Source organism: Pinus tabuliformis, chromosome 3_2, assembly GCF_031772625.1.
Source record: "Pinus tabuliformis cultivar Carrire ecotype Pingquan chromosome 3_2, CPIR1, whole genome shotgun sequence".
NCBI lineage: Eukaryota > Viridiplantae > Streptophyta > Pinopsida > Pinales > Pinaceae > Pinus > Pinus tabuliformis.
In genome coordinates, this window is record NC_142302.1 from 348,502,923 (window position 1) to 348,522,686 (window position 19,764).

The following is a 19,764-nucleotide window of genomic DNA, read 5'->3' on the forward strand; positions in this document are numbered from 1 at the left end:
AACTTTGTAAGAATTGTAATAGCTACTAATCTTGGATTATATATTCTTAATTACAGGACCATGAAAGCACGCACCACATGTGTTGGCAGTGCTTCCATATTTGGAAAATTAATGAAACAAAACCAATGACTTTGTTTACCATCATTCCTTCCTACATGTCAAATTGTTTCCTTGGTACTAACCCCATTGTTTTCCCATAAGATTTAGTTGAGTTCGGGAACTAGGAAAGCTAAGTAAATTGTTTTTTTCAAGAACCACTATGAACCTTAGCATCTTCACAACAAAACTCCGCTTCTTTTAGAATAAAATATTGAAAATATCTTCTCCTAATTATTAAAAAGTAAGAATAATGCATGATTCATGGTCTTTCTCATATTAAAAGGAATATATTTATGTGCACAAACATGAATCAGGATTGTAGAACATCTATTTGGGGTATTCTGAAAGATACTAAAATTTCACATCTTTACCTTCTTCTCAAAGGTTGGAACAATAGACCAAAGTTCTTGGAGATTAATATCTAATGTTTGGTTCTTAAAATGAGTTAGAATTGATGGTCAAAATGTTGTTATTCTTATAAAATATAACAAGAAAACGACTTGTCAACTTCCACAACTTTTAAGGAATACATTGTTATAGTTGGTTGGGTACCACAAATGTAACAACAATATCTTTCAACAATATAAATTAATAAGGTTGTCTAGATATTTTACATTTACAGTCAGGGAATGTTGTTTGTATGTTTTTAGCAGGTTTGATTCTAATGTATGTAGCTACTATAATTTCATATGGTTACTCCCTCCTCGTTATTTTCCAATTGTTGTTCAAGGCATATAATACTATTTAAAAGACTTGGATTTTGAATCTATAAGGGTTGAGTGAATATACACTTCCCTTGTATTGAAGTATGCCATTTTTCCAAGAAAATTTTGAGTTAGATAAATTTTTGTTTACAACTTATCTTTATGGTCTTTGTTTTTTTTTTGCATAACCTGTGCATATGTTTGAGACACTCAAAGATGAACACTAAAATTAAGCTAGTGCAGTGTCTCCTTCTTTTCCTAGATAAGCTATTTGTGACTTGATTTTCACTACCCCTTCACTTTTTTTTGTTTCAATTTTATCTCATGTTGGCATTATGAGACAAGTGTTGTCCTTGATGGCAAATCACACTAATGACAAATCATAGTGCAGAAGGATAGCAGCAAGGAATTGATGATCAGACTACAAGTATGAAGAGAAAATATATATACGCAGGTTCACTATATACCAAGTAGGGTATACACGCAGGTTCACTATATACCAAGTCACGTATACGCAGGTCCACTATATACCAAGTAGGGTATACAAGCAGGTTCACTATATACCAAGTCGCGTATAAGCAGGTTTGCTATATACCAAGTAGGGTATACATGCAGTTTTATGCACGGAAAAGAGCATACATGTCGGAAAGCTTACTTTTGGTCTGTGGTAGTTATTCCTCAGTATTTGAACCTATGGTTTGGACCATGGTATCTCGACAAGTGTGTTGATCCCAAGTATTGGGCTCTTGGTATTGATTTATTATGGTTTTGGACCGTGGTATTGAGCAAGGCCTAAGACTATAAAAGGAGAAGAAGATCATTAGGCAAGGGCATCAAGAAAGTCTTGAATATCTGATGAAGTATGAGATCCAGTATGCAGGTTATGGGTTTATGATACATTGCTTCATCTGAGCTAAGGTGGGATCTCACTGGTTGATGGAGAACAAGATCTAAGGAGAGATCGGGATCAAATGGTTTGAAATGAACTATCGCTATATGGTTGATTATGTTTATTCTAGATTTGTATACTGACGCATGTAATGATCTGAATTGGGTATAACTTAAGTTTGAAATCGCTGCAAGTCATGATTGAATATTTATAGATCTGTACGTGGGTTAGCTTTGGTCTAAGTGCGTATGTACGCAAGTTGAGTTCATTGTAGTAGCGTATACCTTTTGAGCTATGATATTTGAAGTTACAGGTGGTTCTGATTGTTGAAGGGCTTTGATGACAGTTTAAAGGTGTCAGTATTCTGCATATCTTGTTTGGATGATTGTGTTTAGCTTCAGTATTGATGGATGAGAACTAATATTGGATCAGGATCATAATGACTCATATTTATGAGATCTGATGGACTAGATCTGGGTGCTAACACATATATTATCCTTGTATATGTCATGATCTGGTTATGTTTGAAGTCAGGAAGTGCAGCAAAGTTATGAATAAGTGATTAATGACATATACGCTGGTTCATCTTGATGAAGTTGCGTATACACGCAGGTTCGGCACTTCCAAGTAGCGTATGCACTCTGATGCATGATTTTGATAGTACAGTTGGTTCTGATTGTTATTGCAGAGTTCTGCTCTGTGTTCTGGTGACTGTGTTGTTGACAGGGTTTCAGTGATTCAGGGATTGATGATGGTAGTATTGATTGTTTTGTGCTTCAATGATATTTATGGGTCCAGTATGAAAATTTGATGGAACGTGGCCTTTCAGATTATGTGTTGTGCTTCAGGAGTATCCAGTCTGAAAATTTATGAAACGTGGTACCCAGAGGAGAGAAGATTGTAGGTTGGCGCCTACGTACTAGTATCTTAGCTAGTACAAGAGCAAAGGGGGTTGGAGCTCCCTTCCAGGAGAGTCTGGAGAACGAGAGAAGGTTGTAGCCTTCTGCAGGTTGTAGCCTGCATGCTGGTAAAGGACTGCACCAGTACATTGTAAAAGAAGTTTCTTAAAAAAGGAAGATAGGAACAAATTGCAGCAGGTGGTTTTCACCCACATTGGGTTTCCACCTTATATCATGGTGTTCATGTGTGCTTCTTGTGTGTGATGATCTTTTCTGTTTTTACTACACCTGCTTACTATTCATACGGTTAATGAAGTTCTGATGCACCAACTAAAGATCAACATTTAATGGATTAACTGAATCATAAGTATTTTGGATATACGCTAGTTGCTTTAGACACAGCTGCGTATACACGCAAGTTCCCTTGAATGAAGTAGTGTATATGTATCTAAGTATGGAAATGAAATAGTTTTATTGATCTGATAATACTGATTCACCCCCCCCTCTCAATATTATTTCCAACAATTGGTGTCAGAGCAGGTTCTTTGATAGAAGCTTGATCACTTGAAGGAGATCCGTGGAACTATGGGAAAGAAGCTTAAGAAGAAAGCACCTAAGAAGAAGAAGACATCTCAGAAGAACTATGACAGTGGGAGAATCGATTGGGGATTAGTAATAAGAAGCTCTTTAGATTCAGAATCAGATTCATAATCATTTCAGAATGAAGATGAACTATCAGGTATGAATTTGATATCCTCTGATGCTCCAGCTATCTATCCATTTGGAAAAGATGAAAGTGATAGCGAAACAACTGAATTTGCTCTTATGGGTGAACAAGAAAGATATAAAATAGAGACAGAATTTAAAAGTCTGACAAACAAAATTAGAACTCAAGAAAAACTTTTGAACATAAAGGATGGTGCCTTCAAAGAAGCTACTACTAGACTAAAGACTCAACGAGAGTTATTCAAGGACAAATATCAAAAGTTGCGGGATGAAGTAACATCTCTAAGAAATGAAGTCATTGAAAAGAACACAACAATCAAGGAGCTCAGAGATCGATCCAGTTATTATGAAAGTCTTGAAGCTACGACCCTCTCGCTAAAGGAAGAACTTGAAGAAACAAAGAAGCAGAATAAAGATCTACTCCAAGCTATTGAAAAACAGGAAAACGAAGTTATCAGCTTAAAATCTCAACTAGAATGTGCCTTCAAAATTCGTCAAATGCATCAGAATGTGAATGAAGAACAAGAAAAGGAGATTCTCAAACTGAGGCATCAGTTGGAAGAAAGAAGGAAAGCGGAAGAAGACATGAAGAAGCAATGTCTAGAAAAGGAAGAACAACTTCAAGTTGAGGTAAATATCTTGAAAGGTAAATTAGAAGAAAAGGATAAACTATTACGATTTCAAGATAGTACTAAAGCCTTGGATGATATTCTTAGTAGTCAAAGGTCTCCTGTTATCAAGACTGGTCTTGTTTTTCATGAATCTGTTGAAGGTGAATCTAGTTCACAAGGTGAGGCAAGGAACTCTAAAGAGAAATCTAAAATGATCAACAAGGAGATGAAAGGTCAACCCCATCAAGAATCAAGGAAAGAGACTCCTCAAAGAAAATCTTTTACTCCTCCTATGAAAAATGTTGAATGTTATGTATGTCATAATCTTGGACATGTTGCAGCCAGATGTAGAAGAAGAAGAGTTCAAGACCATCATGCAGAAAGATCATCACATTCAAGGTACTTTAATGGATATTGCTTTGCTTGCAATATGTTTGGTCACAAAGCTACTGATTGCTACAGGAGGAATATGAAACATGTAAGATGTTATGCATGTAACAAGCTTGGACATATAGCAAAGGAATGCAGGAACAAAGGACGGACATCACACCAAAAGGAGAAAACATCATCACACTTGAAGATATGGAAGAAGAAGGAAGTACAGTCAGACAGATGTGGCACAGAACAATGTACTCAGATACAACACAGCACAGACATAACAGACTCAAAGGGAGCTGAAAGTATAAAACTTCAGTATCCTGAATCTCATACGCAAGTTCCATAAAGGGAAGTCGCGTATATACGCGAGTTAGACACTGCAAAGTCGCGTATATGTCAGTCTGAGGAAAAGCAGTGGAGACATGCTTAGAAAAGGGATTTGATATGATTCAGTCCATTATTTGCTCTATTGGTTAATAGTTACAGTCTGCTGAGGATGTGTGGAAATGTTTTGATACTTGTAAGATGTCTAGAATTGTTTTGATCCTAACTAGATGATGATGATGATGTCTTGATGCTTATTGCTGATATATGCTTGATCAGATCTAACAGATGGCACAGGTTGAGGGGGAGCATATACCTTTAATAATTCATTTTTGGCATTATGGTTAATAGTCCTTGGTGATGATGCTTATATGGCTAAATGATATATCTTGCTATGATGTGGTTATGAGTTGTCCATGATAAAATCTCATATGATTCTTGGGTTTACATAGTTGATGTTCAGATTAGATTTATGGTTGATTCTTTGATGATGCATATATGGTGCTTACATGGTGATCTTCATAAGGATAAGGAGAAGTACAAAGCTTGAATACACATCTTCCTCACTTGATGATGAGTCACTCATATGCTGCTGTCGTCATAAGCATGATGCAGACACTCTTGTGGATAAGGATTGTTGCTGTTGATGATATCAAGAAGGTTTGTCAAATGAGCTTGAGCTCAAGATACATAGTGCTGATACATGGATGACTACTCAAAGTTGCTTTGTTGGAGACATGATGATGAGTTCTTATCTATATGATGATAGGTTGATACTTACATATGTTGATTGATGAAGATGTTCCCAAGTAATGATACTTGGATCATGTAGAGCTTGACGTTGATGAAATGGCTATGGTGGTTTCACATATGATATAATGTGAATGATTTCATGATGATGTTTTAAAAGGATGAGTCGACATCTATGTTTAGACATACCTTGTTACAGGACATTTATAGGTTGTTGATATGGAAATTGGTGTACGCGAGTTGGATGAGGGGTATCCGCGTACATACGCTGATTTATGTAGGTACAGACGCGTATATGGAGTTTTTGAAGGAAATCAGCAGGGACAGACTCTGGTTGTAGAGAGTCTGATATGGGTCTGTCAGAGTCCATCTGGCACAGGTTTAGGGGGAGCAGATAATCTTCTAATGCATTATTGGCATTACCTTAGAAGCTCTTGGTTCTAGTACTCAAGCTGTTTTTGGATCAGCTGCAGAAAGAAGATCAGAAGGAGAACATGCTTGCTGATATATACAGTGATTGATAGATGCTGCTAATAGTAGTTATTGATGATTTTCATAGTCTTGATATTTCATCTCTATGTCATATATCTCTTTTGTGGTATCTCTTTCATGGTGTCAAGGTCATGTAACGGCCTATATTTGTTTCCCCACTATGCCTGGGATGAAGATGTAATGTAATTGGTTGTCATATGTAAACTTCTGATGTATCCCCACTTAGTTGGGAGGTTGATCCCCACTTGTTTGGGTGAAGGATGTATGTATGAGTCTTTGGTGCTAGGAAGGTCACTTATGATGTATAAAGTCGTGTTCTTTCTTGTAAAACATCTTTTTGCAGACCTTACTTATAGTCAAGGGGAGCATGAACAGCTAACTTCAGCAGTACAGAGACTTGACATGTACTCAGAGGGAGCATGGACAGATTGGTACACTTTGGCATATACAAAGGGGGAGCACATTTGGAGATTTCAGCAGGTACTCAGGGGGAGTATGGACAGCAGAATGTTTATCAAGGAAAGAGAATATCTTGGTCCACCCTTTCCCCTTGATGTCAAAAGGGGGAGAGTGATTTGGTGTTGTTGCCATCAAGTCCAAAGGGGGAGATTGTTGGCATTATGATGCATGTGTTGTACTTGATGGCAACCCTCTCATAGAAGAACATCTCACTTACATATAACTAGATCAATCTACAGATGTGACTAAATGCATGGGATGCAGGACAACTCAAAGGAACAAGAAGATCAAGTTCTAAGTGTGACAAGTTAGCTTTGCCATCAAGTCCAAAGGGGGAGATTGTTGGCATTATGAGACAAGTGTTGTCCTTGATGGCAAATCACACTAATGACAAATCATAGTGCAGAAGGATAGCAGCAAGGAATTGATGATCAGACTACAAGTATGAAGAGAAAATATATATACGCAGGTTCACTATATACCAAGTAGGGTATACACGCAGGTTCACTATATACCAAGTCACGTATACGCAGGTCCACTATATACCAAGTAGGGTATACAAGCAGGTTCACTGTATACCAAGTCGCGTATACGCAGGTTCGCTATATACCAAGTAGGGTATACATGCAGTTTTATGCACGGAAAAGAGCGTACATGTCGGAAAGCTTACTTTTGGTCCGTGGTAGTTAGTCCTTGGTATTTGAACCTATGGTTTGGACCATGGTATCTCGACAAGTGTGTTGATCCCAAGTATTGGGCTCTTGGCATTGATTTATTATGGTTTTGGACCGTGGTATTGAGCAAGGCCTAAGACTATAAAAGGAGAAGAAGATCATTAGGCAAGGGCATCAAAAAAGTCTTGAATATCTGATGAAGTATGAGATCCAGTATGCAGGTTATGGGTTTATGATACATTGCTTGATCTGAGCTAAGGTGGGATCTCACCGGTTGATGGAGAACAAGATCTAAGGAGAGATCGGGATCAAATGGTTTGAAATGAACTATCTCTATATGATTGATTATGTTTATTCTAGATCTGTATACTGACGCATGTAATGATCTGAATTGGGTATAACTTAAGTTTGAAATCGCTGCAAGTCATGATTGAATATTTATAGATCTGTACGCGGGTTGGCTTTGGTGTAAGCGCGTATGTACGCAGGTTGAGTTCATTGTAGTAGCGTATACCTTTTGAGCTATGATATTTGAAGTTACAGGTGGTTCTGATTGTTGAAGGGCTTTGATGACAGTTTAAAGGTGTCAGTATTCTGCATATCTTGTTTGGATGATTGTGTTTAGCTTCAATATTGATGGATGAGAACTAATATTGGATCAGGATCATAATGACTCATATTTATGAGATCTAATGGACTAGATCTGGGTGTTAACACATATATTATCCTTGTATATGTCATGATCTGGTTATGTCTGAAGTCAGGAAGTGCAGCAAAGTTATGAATAAGTGATTAATGACATATACGCTTGTTCATCTTGATGAAGTTGCGTATACACGCAGGTTCAGCACTTCCAAGTAGCGTATGCACTCTGATGCATGATTTTGATAGTACAGTTGGTTCTGATTGTTATTGCAGAGTTCTGCTCTGTGTTCTGGTGACTGTGTTGTTGACAGGGTTTCAGTGATTCAGGGATTAATGATGCTAGTATTGATTGTTTTGTGCTTCAATGATATTTATGGGTCCAGTATGAAAATTTTACGAAACGTGGCCTTTCAGATTATGTGTTGTGCTTCAGGAGTATCCAGTCTGAAAATTTATGAAACGTGGTACCCGGAGGAGAGAAGATTGTAGGTTGGCGCCTACGTACTAGTATCTTAGCTAGTACAAGAGCAAAGTGGGTTGGAGCTCCCTTCCAGGAGAGTCTGGAGAACGAGAGAAGGTTGTAGCCTGCGTGCTGGTAAAGGACTGCACCAGTACATTGTAAAAGAAGTTTCTTAATAAAGGAAGATAGAAACGAATTGCAGCAGGTGGTTTTCACCCACATTGGGTTTCCACCTTATATCACGGTGTTCATGTGTGCTTCTTGTGTGTGATGATCTGTTCTGTTTTTACTGCACCTGCTTACTGTTCATACGGTTAATGAAGTTCTGATGCACCAACTAAAGATCAACATTTAATGGATTAACTGAATCATAAGTATTTTGGATATACGCTAGTTGCTTTAGACACAGCTGCGTATACACGCAAGTTCCCTTGAATGAAGTAGCATATATGTATCTAAGTATGGAAATGAAAAAGTTTTATTGATTTGATAATACTGATTCACCCCCCCCTCTCAGTATTATTTCCAACATCTCATTTGTTAGAACAAAAGGATCTTCCCAACATTGAAGTTTCTAGAGCTAGTCATTTTGGAGATTGTTAAAGGTCAACTGGTAGGTCTTGTAATGATGTCTTTTGACACCATCTCTCTTGCATGGATTTCATAGTTAATCACTTCTATAATTCCCTAGTTCTTCAACATGAAACTAGAGCTAGTGGTTTAAGATTTAGACTAGTTTTCTACAAGTCATTTTGGAGACTATTTGTGCATATGATCTCTTGTTTCAGTTAGATATCAGAAGTAGATTAACTTAGGTTAAGACTTGTAAATTGGATTAGGGTTTGTACAGTGATTATGAGTTCTAAGCATAGCTAATGGTTATAAGTGGCCAAAATGATGGCATGTGGGCACAAGATATAAAAATGATATCAAAGAGTAAAGCTCTTTGGCATTCACAAATACTGTGGTTTCAAATCTTACGGATCATCATTACAAGTCCATTATTAATGGAAGAAGGATAATGTTGTTACTTCTCCAAGGAGATTCATGATCAAGCAAATAGGATTTATTATTCAAATTGAGTATTTTAGTTGTTGAAGAATCCATTTGATAGGATCAACAAAAGTTGGGAGTAGTGGATTGAGAAAGGGTTGATATCTCTTAACCTTCTCTCCTTTGATAGGATTGAAGATTATTTGGCTTTTGTGAAGGAGCCAAAATTGAAGTTGGATAAGTGGGAAAAGGATTTTCGAATGAAGGATGGTCAAATATATAAATAAATTGGATGAGTATGAAGAGATGCTATAATGTTTTTCATTCAACATTTCATGCTAGTTGGGTTTCTAGGAAAGAAGGCAATAAGAACCATACCTTTGATTCTTTTTGTGATTTTCCAATCTGGGCATGGGAAACGTTGTTTGGAGAAAGTAAATTTGAGAATAAGAAATAAGCCCATATTTGTAAGGGCAAAGGCGGTGGAGCCAATATATGGGCAAGTATGATTTTGAGATCTCATACATTAAGGGAAAGGAGAATATGGTGGCCGATGCACTAAGAAGGAGGCCATGAAGCTTCTCCCTAGTAGCCTTGAGGATCAATTTGAGGGAACGTGTGTTAGAGAAACTATTTGAAGATAGTTGTTATCTAAGGGTTATATCAGCACTCCAGTGTGGGAAGAAGATAGAACCAAAGTTTAAGGGATATGTCCTTGAACCAGATGGACTATTGAGATTTCAAGGGAGAATGTACATACCTAAGAAAGGGGGTATAATAAGAACCATCGTTGAAGAGTCACATGGAGCACTCTATTGTGCACATCTTGGAGTGAAGAAGATGTATGTAGACATGAAACAAAAAAAAACTCTTCTTTTGGGCAAGCATGAAGCATGACATAGTCCAGTTTGTTGCCAAATGTCTTGAATGTCAACGAGTGGAAGTTGATCATTGCCATCCAGCAGGACTCCTACAACCACATGAAATCCCTATGTCTAAATGGGAGGTAATTTCTATGAATTTTTTTGTGGGTTTTCCACTCACGTCATAGAGGCACAATGTTATATTGGTTGTAGTTGATAAATTGACCAAAAGTTCCCATTTGATCCCAGTAAGAGACACTTACGATGTTACTGATGCGGCATGAGTTTTTATAAGTGAATTTATTCGACTACATGGGTTACCCACAAAGATCATTTCTGATAGAGACTCTTGATTTACATCTAGGTTTTGGACAAGTTTGCAGTCAACACTAGGGACTTAGTTAAACCTCAGCACTGCATATCATCCAGAAACGGATGGGTAGACTGAAAGAGTAAATTAGGTTGTGGAGGACATTCTTAGAATGTACGTCATGGATAACCAGACTTAGTGGGAAAGGTACTCACCATTGGTAGATTTTTCCTATAATAATAGTTACCACAGTTCAATCAGGATGTCTCCTTATCAAGCTCCATATGGGAGGTCATGTAGGACACCATTGAGTTGGGAAAAGTTGGAGGACCGGGTAATAGTTGGGCCAAAATTAGTTCAAGATGTGGAGGAATAGGTAAGGAAGATTCGAAAAATGTTAAAGGAAGCATAGGATAGACATAAGAGTTATGCTTATGCACATAGGACTGATCAAAGTTATGAAGTAGGAGACCAAGTTTTTATTCATATTCGACCCAAAAAAAGCACCATTCGGTTTGGGAAAGGGACGAAGTTGTCACCTCGATTTATAGGACCTTTTATAATCAAAGAGAAAATTGGACCAGTGTCCTATTGTCTTGTACTACCACCCCGCTTGCATAAAACTCATGATGTTTTATGTATCTGTCCTATAACATTATGTTTATGATGAATCCCACAAACTCGACTGGAGGGAAGTATAGGTCTAAGACGTGGGAACCATAATGATCAAACCAAAATGCATATTATACCATAGGGTTCGATAGCTCAGGCATCACCTGGTGGGCCAAGTTAAGATACAATGGGACAAGTATAACCCAAGATCTACTACCTGGGAGGATGCAAAGACTATATGTCACAATTAACCCTCAATTTTGACCATTTATGATGTCCATTTTGACTTAGATAGCTACCTATGCTAAGGCTCTATTTTTTCGTTCCATGTTATTTATTTATGAACGCTATGTAATATTGATGCATTTAGTTGGACAGGTGAAACTACTTATATAAAAGATTAGATGGATTAGATATTGATGATGGAAATGTTTGATGTATGACCTAATGTATGACTTACTTGGCTATGATTTATCTAGTGGATAACTTATCAGAGTTGTTGTTGTTTCATGTATGTCTTAAGTGGATATGATTTATCTAATGAATGACTTATTGAAATTATGATTTATCTAATGTAAGATTTATTTCCATTATGGACTACAAAATTGACACGTGGATAATAGACTTAATAACATGATGTTTAAGATCACTTATCTATATATATATTTTTGTTATATATATGCATGAAAGAGAACTAACTTGCAGATTGGAAAGAACTATATGATAACCAAGATCTACTCATCCATTGGGGAAGGTCGAGACATCTAATATGGAAAGGTATGATGTGCATTGTTCTATTACATTTTGTATCTGCTTGGTATGTACTCTTATGACATAGGTAAAATGTAAATGGTAGGTGAAAAGAATATCTCACTGGATTATTCGATGAAAAGTATCCAATCGGCGCTGCAGTGTGGTCCATATTAGGGTGTTGACCCTAGTGTAAGGATGGGTGGAGGTATTTCCCACCATGTAAAATCCAAACCTGGAATCGTGGGAGGGTAGTGATGGACACACTCCCCTAGATGTGTGATGATGATTACCAGTTGCTGTTGACCCTAGTATAAGGAGGAGTGGAGGTATTTCGCACCGTGCAACCTCCAAACCTGGAATCGTGGGAGGGCAATGATGGACATGCTTCCCTAGACGTGTGATGACAATTTCCAGTTGCCTGCTAGGGAAGTTAGGTCGATATAGTCGACGCTTCCGCCATATTGGTCTTATTAGTGGTTAGATTGGTATAGCCGATGCCATACTATATAACAATAGAGGATGGATAGGTTGGGAACAAAAGTAGGTTAGGAATGATAAGAGGATATAGATTAGTTGGAGACTCTTGATGGGAAGTGGTATCATTTCTTGAATTATTAAATTTTACTACTATAACTCCCTCTCTATTTTGTTATGCCTTATTGTCAAAATGCTTTCGAACTCCTTGTATCTTTTTCACTCTAACTTCGGGACAAAGTTTTCTGAAGGAGGGGTGTATGTAATGCACTACTTAATCTTATCATGCAAATTTTATTTACCTGAAAATATTGACTTATAATTATCAAGAAATATTGGTATATACTTGCATTTGTGAAACTATAATTTTTATTTATTGATATAAATTTTATTATTGTTATTATTCAATTCCCAACTTGCCTTATCAAATTTAATTTTGGATAGGATATGGTCTCCTTCCATTTATTCCAATTTAAATATCCATATCCCAAGGTGTCATCTCAAAATATACTTGGGAGAAGATATGGTTTGCTCCAATTAATTTCCAAATTAAATATCCATATCTTATCCCCAAAATGTCTTCTCAAAATCTACTTGGGAGAATATATGGTCTTCTCCAATTAATTTACAAATTAAATATCCATATCTTATTCCCAAAATGTCTTCTCAAATCTACTTGGGAGAAGATATGGTAAGAAAAGTCAAGGATACTAAATGAAAGGATGAGGGGGTAGTCATGAAATTAATGATAGGTGGTTGAGGTGGATGGGAGGAAGAGGCATACAAAGGGAAGGATGATGAAAGGAGAGGGGGGATCCTTGGTCTTAGTTTTGGTTTGGTTCAATTTTAGAGGATTTTGTTTTGGAGGAGGGATGTGGAGAAAGAGGAGGAAGATCAAACTTGGATCTGGAGAGTGTTGGTTAAACTTGGACACACTACATTTGGTTGGACTTGTGCTTGGAGGGCTAGGGAACCTATGGAGGTTCCATGGGCGGGAAGTACTTCCTAGTTGACTAGGAGGAAAATCCAGTTAGGTAGTGAAGAGGAGCATCCCTACAGAGTTAGGAGCTCAGGAGCATCTTAAGTAAGCTATTGGAATAGGTATTCCTTTGTTTATTGATTACTTATGTAAATGGTTGCAATGAAATTCTTACTTATTTAATTTGTGGTAAATAAATTTTAACAGTATATTATCATCAAATAAATGTTTAGAGATAAATAAGTTATTTCCCATCTTATTGTGTTTAAAATTAGAGAAATTTAGTTTTAGTTAGAGGACATTGTGAAGGAGCCTCACAATTAATGAATTCATTAATTATAAAATGTTGAAGTAAAAAATACATGGCCATTAATCCCTTATGGGTTATCAATGCTAATATGGGCGAACCGCCACAAGCCAATGTAATCACAATTTGATTCAATATAATAAAAATTACATTTGCATTGCAAACAAATATACTTTTCATTATAGATTCTATGTTTGTGTTTGACATTAGGACTAAGGCGTATGGAGACCAATGGAAGTTGGAGCAAAGATCCCGAAATCAAACAGGATGCTTATTCTTCCAATATTACTATGATGAGCCATGGTGTATCCCTAATGATATTTGAAACCAGGTGGAGGGGATAACAACCCAATGAGACAACCACCCCATCATCCCACAAGGAGACCTTGTTACCAAGTTTTTAAAGCTATAAAATAAGGAACTTTGTCTATGTGCCTGATCATCGCTATCTTCACATACTTCCATGCATCCAATTTTTCATAATACATTCTTATATTATAGCGTGTGTATCTCGATAGTTATGTGAGCAACTTTTCGCTTTTTACATTTCAAGAAAGAAAAAAATACAATAATATAGTATTAATATGATGATATTGTTTGTTAGAGACTCAAGTTATTATGTTATAAATTTGAATTTTATCTCTACACTTAGCCTTTTTATAGACTATGTGTAACCTTCCATACTCCATTATATTTCTTTTATAAATGTGATATAATGGGTCAATTCGTAAATGAACCAAATTATGTTATAAAATCAAGCTATAGTTAAATTTTATGCGAACCAAATAGACCGAAAAGAAAACACACTATTTTAGCTCAAGTAGTAGTCAAATATTCCAGTCATTATGTTTACACCAAAAGTGTTACTTTGTGGAGTTGGTTGGGAAAACATTGTTCAATGTAGCTAATCATCGTGCTCTATTTTTGTCATCCTCCAATCAGTCAAAATTTGACATGTGGAAAGTCACAGTCGGGTTCCTCACAATAGATGGATGAGAATTATCTCTCCAGCTACTCTGCGACAACAAATTTCATCCATGCCATCACCTCCTACAAATCTTAGTTCTTCAGTTACTGAAACCTACCGAGGTTATACTTCAAGTGTTTCTACAAGGCTTGTGGCTAGTTCAAGTTCTGTGGAGCTGACATAATCTTGAGGTCCGTCGGCTTCAAATTTCTCTTCTTCTTCATTAAAATCTCTGTCTATCACAGGATCTTCCAACTCATTCGGTCTATCGATGCAATCATCTTCCACATTGACCGAGAAAGTTGTACACTATAAGGAAGTGAAGAAACCGCCCGTTCCTTCTTCATGGGCATCACTGCAATAATTTACAAGAGTCAGTGATAAATGGTGAAGCTATAGATAAAGTCATTGGCCCTTCCTAGGGACAAGGGAGCATGAACGACCTTCCAATGCCCATTTGGATGAAAATATATGGGCAAAGTAAGAGGAAGAGGAGAAGAACGAGGAGGAATAAGGTGGCCTCTCCAAATATCAGAGGGTTCGGTGCCAGCCTCGGAAGAAATTACCTTTTTCGAAGGCCTTGTCAAGGCTCATAGCCTTCCTATTAGAAAATTATATATTATGGAGCAATGGAACACATAGAATATTGCATAAATATAAACACAGAAAACAATTAAAACCAGAGAGACACAAATATACATGGTTCACCTAGTTTGGTCTACGTCCACCCCAAACAACCAGTCCTTCCTTTCTATTATCCAACAAAAGTGAAGAGACACAACCTACAACAAATCCACTGTAATATCCTATGTTCTCTCTCACAGTCTCACCTCTCTGTTTCTTGCTCGGAGAATATACCTCTATTACATAGCTTCAATACAATGCCCTCATACAAAGAGAGGGGTTGTCTTCTAGGGCAAAAAACCCTAAACTAAACATAAGTTCTACCATCAGATCATTCGCCTAATGAACGACCCAGATTGACTAGAAATTACTATACTTTTACAAGGAAGTTTTACATCTGTTTTTAGCTTCGGGGGCAGCGTCCCCCCCTGGACCGCCCTTGCAGCGAATATTTTACGGGCAGTGTTGCCGCCCCATTTCGAACTAGGGTCCAATGCAGCGATACCTTTGAATACAGAAGATAATTAGGCTCCACACCCAACAATCTCCCACTTGGAGACTGATTATAGCAACTCCACCGCTGCTTCATTTGCTGGACAATGACTCCTCTTTGGACCTGGCTATTTCTCATCTTCTTCATCATACTTGAAGACCAATTGAAACTGAGCGGATTCTCAGTTTCTCCCTGGTTACAACTTTTGTTAACATATCTGCAGGATTCTGGCTAGTGTGTATCTTTTCCAGCTTCAACTCTCCATCTTCCAACACTGATCGTATGAAATGGTGCTTGAGCTGTATGTGTTTAGTCCTAGAATGAAATGCTAAGTTCTCTGCAAGATGAATGGCACATTGGCTATCACTGTATAACATGCCCATATCATGCTCCTTAGCCAATTCAGTCATAAACCATTGTAACCAAATCATTTCTTTACTAGCCTCTATAGTAGCAACATACTCTGCTTCTATTGTTGAAAGTGCAACAACACTTTGGATTTTTGAAACCCAACTGACAGCTGTTCCACCAATAGTAAATACATATCCTGTAGTGCTCCTCCTGTTATCTTTGTCACCTGCCATATCTGCATCAACATATCCTTGTAGAGAAATTTTTGAACCACCAAAGCATAATGCTTGATTTGTGGTACCTTTCAAATATTTGAGAATCCATTTCACTGCCATCCAATGTTCCTTTCCTAGATTGTTCATGTACCTGCTTACAACTCCCACTGCATGTGAAATATTAAGCCTTGTGCAGACCATTGCATACATTAAGCTTCCAACTGCTGATGCATATGAAACTCTAGACATATAATCCATGTCTTCTTGGGTCTTTGGGCACATTTCCTTACTAATTTTGAAATGGCTAGCGAAAGGTGTACTAACTGGTTTTGCATTTTGCATATTAAATATTTTCAACACCTTTTGTATGTACTCATTCTGAGACAATGTTAATTTGCAATTTTTCCTGTCTCTAGTTATTCTGATACCAATGTTTTGTTTTGCATCTCCCAAATCCTTCATTGCAAATGAATTTGCCAATTTTCTTTTGAGCACATTTATTTCCTGCATGTTAGACCCCGCAACAAGCATGTCATATACATACAATAACAATATAATATAGCTGCCATCATTTTGATTTTTCAGATAAACACAATGATTAGAGTGACATCTAGTATAACCTTGTTTAGACATAAACTTGTAAAATTTTATATACCACTGCCTTGGAGCCTGTTTTAATCCATACAAGCTTTTCTTCAACCTACACACTAGTTTCTCCTTCCCTTTCACTTCATATCCTTGTGGCTACTGCATATATATCTCTTCCTACAAATCCCCATGGAGAAAGGCTGTCTTTATATCTAACTGCTCAAGATGCAAATCTTCAACTGCTACTAGACTTAAAATAGTTATGATTGAAGTCATTTTAACAACATGAGAGAATATTTCATCAAAATCAATACCTTTCTTCTGTGAAAACCCCTTCACCACAAGTCTAGCTTTGTACCTCTGTTTTCCTCCATCTTCTACCTTCAGCGTATAAACACATTTATTCTTCAATTTAGTTTTTCCTGCAGGCAACCTGACTAAGTCCAAAATATGGTTATGCATTAAGGAGTCCAGCTCTTCTTCCATGGCTACCTGCCACTTCTTCCTACTTTCAACTTGCATTGCTTCTTCATAACATTCGTGTTCACCAGAATTAGTCAACAATAAATAATATAATGAAGGAGAGTATCGTTTAGGGGGTCTACTTATCCTGGTAGATCTTCTAACACCACTTTCAGGTGTTTGGGGTGCTCGTTGTTGTTGTGGTGGTTTCTGTTGTTGTGGTTGTTGATTATTATTATATTCAGGTACCTTTACCTTTTCAGCGATTTCATCAAGAACTACGTATTCCTTATTTTATTTTTCCTGTTTCTTTTCCTGCAACTGATTCTTATGTAAGACCTTTTCATTGAATATTACATCTCTGCTCCTAATGATTTTGTGATTTTCGTAATCATATAAGTGATAACCAAAATCATTAACACCATATCCAATAAAGGTTCATTTCTTTGACTTTGCCTCAAGATTTGTTCTATTTTCCTTATCAATATGGACAAAGGCCTCACAACCAAAAGGCTTTAAAAAAGAGTAGTTTACCTTTTTACCTGTCCATGCTTCCTCTGGAACACCACCATCCAAGGAACTTGAAGGCCCTCTGTTTATTAGATAAACAACAGTATCTACAACATTTTCCCGAAATTGTAAAGGCACTCCTGCATGCAATCTCATGCACCTTGCATGCTCCATGATTGTTCTGTTCATCGTTTCTGACACACCATTTTCTTGTGGTGTTCTTGGAACTATCTTCTCTCTACAAATTCGATGCTCTGAACAGTACCTATCAAACTCTTTGCTGCAATATTCACCTCCATTATCTGATCTAAGACACTTCAATTTATTTCCTGTCTCAATCTCAACCAAAGCTTTCCATTTCTTGAAAGTATCAAATACATCAGATTTATTATTAATACAATAAATCTAAGTTTTTCTAGTTGCATCATCAATAAAAGTAACATAATAATGAGAGCCACCGAAAGATGATACCTGAGCAGGTCCCCATACATCTGTATGCACAAGCTCTAATTTTTCGCTCTTCTTTTCTTTCCCAACTCTGAGAAATCTGACTCTCTTCTATTTTCCATAAATGCAATTCTCATAGAAGTCCAAATCAACATTCTTCAAACCCGGCAACAAATTCCTTGAGTGAAGGATCTTCATCCCCTTCTCGCTCATGTGTCCGAGCCTATGATGCCATAGTGCTGCATCTGCTCCTTTGGAAGTTAAAGCATTAACAGAGTTAGAAATACCATTGCATAAATACAAAGTACCAACCTTTTTGCCTTTTTCTATTACCAGGGCTCCTTTGGTGACCTTCCAAGCTTTATCTGTGAAAGTTGTCACACAACCTTCACCGCCTAACTGCCCTGTTGAAATCAAAATTTTCTTTAGATCTGGAACATGCCTTACCTCCTTTAGTAGCCATTTGTTTCTATTCTGCTGTTTTACAAGAACCTTACCCATTCCAACAATTTTACAAGGTTTATCATCACCCAAACGTACTTGTCCAAAATCTTCTTGAACATAGTCATGAAAGTATTTCTTATCAGGTGTGGCATGGAATGAGGCCCCTGAATCTACCACCCAGGAATCAATAATATTTTCGAAAGAAAGAATCAAAGCATATTGTAACACCTCACCTGTCACATTTGTTTCATGGTTGTTTTCTTGCTGTGCATCTCCTTCTTTTCCCTTTCGAGATCTACACTCTTTCTTTAGGTGTCCTTTCTTTCCGCATTTCTAGCACACTATCCCTGATCTAGACTTGGATATGCCTTACCTTGATTTACAGTGATATCCTGAGCTCTTTCCTCTTTCCATTTTTCTTCCCCTAGACTCTACACTGAAAGCAATACCTGATGTCTCACCAGATCTTTTCCGTCACATTTCCTCGCTAAGGATAACACCGACAACATCATCAAAATTTAAAGTACTAGATCTAGAAACAGAGTTACTAATGGTCATTACTGAACCATTCCAACTTTATGGTAATGAGCACAAGAATAACAGAGATCTAACTTCATCATCAAAGTTTACCCCTACAGAACATAACTGACTTGTAACAATATTAAAATCATTTAAATGGTCTGCAACAGATCCACCTTCCGACATCTTCATATTAAATAACCGTTTCATAAGAAATACCTTGTTTGAGGCCGAGGGTTTTTCATATAGTTTTTCCAACGCCTTAATCAAACCCTCTGCCGTTGTTTCCTTTGAAATGTTGAAGGCGACCGACGCTGCGAGGCAAAACCGTACTATTCTGAGTGCCTTTCTATCGAGAAGGTTCCATTCTTCATCTGTCATACCCATCGGCATCTTTGTTTTTTCACCCAATGGTAGGTATAGATCTTTCTGATACAGATAATGTTCCATCTGCATCTTCCACAGCGAGAAGTTTTGGCCGTTAAATTTCTCGACCCTAAACTTACCATCTTTCGCCATTGCTCCCACTCGAACTAGGAACCCTTCTTTCCTGTGAGTTTATCGGCCAAATAGACCTTCGGCTCTGATACCAGTTGTTAGAAAATTATATATTACGGAGCAATGGAACACATAGAATATTGCATAAATATAAACACAGAAAATGCACAAAACCAGAGAGACACAGATATACGTGGTTCACCCAGTTTGGGCTACGTCCACCCCAAATAGCGAGTCCTTCCTTT